Genomic DNA, 3,154 nt, shown 5'->3' on the forward strand with positions numbered 1-3,154 from the left:
GGAATTCCGGTGACAAGAACGGAACGGCTTCGTCAAATCGTCGAGGATGTATCGTCTTCGTCGTCGCCGTCGAGAGAGAAGAAAGAACTCGAGAAAGTTTTGTCTCGCAAATGAGTTTTTTTTTTAACCCTAGATAAGAAGACAACCAATCAGACGACACCACGTGGCGAAGAAGACGGACGAAAAACGTCCCCAAATAAGAACCGTTTTTTCGAAATTGGGCTTTTAACAATTAAATTTAAATCCAATAAATACGGAGGACGGGCCGAGTATACTCCGTTGCCCATGGTCTAAGCAATTTGGTTTATACATAATGATGATGATGCACGGTTTGTAAATAAATACTATACATAGTACAAGACTAAATAATATACTTAAGTGAACATAGTTAATCGGAGATGCATAATTGGATGAAGGGAGAGTTGGAGAGGTAACCACAAGGTGGGTCCATTTGCACCCTGAATTTGACGCAGACTTTATCAAATATCCATCAATTCTAGAGGTCCATTTCAGACATTAACTTCGAAACTACGGTCAAACCGAAAGTGTAAACTAATAATACTTTTTTTTGTTTGCAACAATTAGATATTTATAAAATTAATTAACAATATACTAGAATTAAGCTCTCTCCTATGGCGGTCTATCAATATAATTAATTACTAGAATGACCTAGAAGCCGTAAAAATATCAGAATCTGCCTTCATTTGTATGCACGATCTTTAATTAGGGATCAGTCTCGCATCGTTTTATATTTTATGGACTAAAGAGGGTTTGATTCTTTAACTAGATTTGATTTACAACTATTTTAAACCAATTTAACAACATATATAGAAACATTGACTTGATCATATCATTATCTAAAGCAAGTGCAAATGAGATATATAAAACTATAACAAAAATGCAAGGGTAAATACATATGTGTTTGTGCATGTGAAAATTTTAAAGCGTGAGAATTTCTTAAAAATCATCATAATTAAAAAGTAAATAGGTTACGTTACATTTATCATATGATCAGAGATTGACAACTGACTCGAGGAATAATGAATATTTGGTACTCTAGTCACAAATTTGTAAGTGTTTCTTGTACTAGGTAATATAATCACACAATCTTACTGTTATATTTTTAAGACTGTTGAATGTGGTCTTTACCCATATAGTTGTCGAGACCTTTCTACAATCAGATCCATACACTTTAAAAAAATCGATGCAAATGACTAGTAATTCATTTAAAAAAATCGATGCAAATGACTAGTATAAAGCTACAAAAATTTGTCTAAACTAAATTATACTTTAATTTGCGGTAATCTATATTCATCAATCTCTAAAGATAATATTTAACCCCAAACAATATCATGTCCAGTCTATACTGGTATTTATGATCCTGTTTCATCCTCATTTTTTTTACATTAAAATTAGATGTCGTAAAACTACGTGAACTCGCAACATACAGATACAGTACATGGTAAAAGTACATGCATAAGACCACTACAAAAATCACATCCATCTCAGCGATTATTAAAGCTAATGACCTTATCCCGTCGACCATATAAAGTTCAAGGCAAGAATCCATTCTTATATAAAGTATAGAAAAGTTTTAAAAGAAGAGAAGATCCAAAAACTAAAACGAGATGGAGTCTTCTCACCCACCTTATAAAATATGTTTAAAATAGACATCTTATCATTTTTGTCATAAATGTATTACTCTAGTGTCTGAATAAATTATAAATAAAATTTTCTATCATTTTCCTAAATTTAAAATTCAATACATACATGTATTATAATTTTTACTATGCCTCCTCTTGAGTCTTCTTAAATTTAAATTTATTATCATAATCTATTTGAATAAATAAAATTTTGCACTCACAACAGTTTTTCTTTTCTTGGATTTTTTTTTTGGTTATAAATACTAAATATTATATGAAGATTTGTGTTCTTTTATTTGGGGTGGTCAAAAATACATTATGTATATATAAAGAGGAAAAAAAAAGGATGGAATATGAGGATTAGATTAAAGACTTCAAAGGAGGCCCTAATAAAGTGATCAACCGATGAGTTAGACTAGAGAGTTCAATTAGCCTTGCTTGACCGGCCACACCTATAAAAAAACTACACACACAAACGGTTCAACCTTTTGTCAACGGCACGTGTTTTATACGTCTGCGACACAAGCGCGTGACGATAATAAAATGTAATTCTCTTTTTTTTTTTCTTTTTTTTTTTGCTTTCGTTTTTCTAATTTTTTCTTATTATTAAAAAATTATAATTTAATTAATGGGTAGAGATATTAATTTTAGGCCTTAAGAAAAAAGAATACACCTTCCCGTTATTAACCCCCACCACTAACGGACAACTGTTTTAAGTAGCAATAGATTAGTCATAGACACATAAATTAATCAAAACGGTGTTTTAACACATAACATAGTCAAAGTATAAGTATACAAAGAATTACAATTTACATCTTCCTACACAAGCTATTATAATTAAAATAATTCGTGTTATCTTCTCATTCTCCAATTATATATGTGTGTATGTTCTGCTAAAAAAAGCATCCCCCAATCATTACTATTTATTCCATTCTCATTATCTCAAAATATTGTTTTCCGTACAAAAATACAGTACGTTTTTATATACTACACAAAGTATAATAATTATGTTAAAATTTTGACTAATTAATATTTTCCATTTAAAGATCAGATTCACATGTTTGTTATGGGATATTTATTAACATGAGAAATCTTCTATATTTAATTATCATCAATAAATATTAGAAAAATGTGTATCAAATATCTAAAATAAAGAGAAAAAAAAAAGAAGAAATTTGGCGTGCAGGAGAATATATATTATACATTAACAAAAAAAGTAATGTATAAAGATTACTTTTTTGTATAAAAGAAAGAAGAAGAAAAAAGAAAAGGAAAACGCCGTTGAGGAATAGTGTGACGACCAATTGAAAACGGAAGCTTGAAGACGGAGTCACTGTCCTGTCAAAAAAAAAAACGACTTTAAGGTCTTTGTCATGTTTTTATTATTTTCTTTAAGGAAATTAACAAAAATTTATCTATCGAAACTAATTAAACTAAAATAAAATAAAAAAGACCTAGTTGGGGAATTATAAAAGAAGAAAAAAAAAAGTGGAAAGGAGGGGGGGGGGGGG

Source organism: Camelina sativa, chromosome 9 (assembly GCF_000633955.1).
Source record: "Camelina sativa cultivar DH55 chromosome 9, Cs, whole genome shotgun sequence".
Classification (NCBI taxonomy): Eukaryota; Viridiplantae; Streptophyta; class Magnoliopsida; order Brassicales; family Brassicaceae; genus Camelina; species Camelina sativa.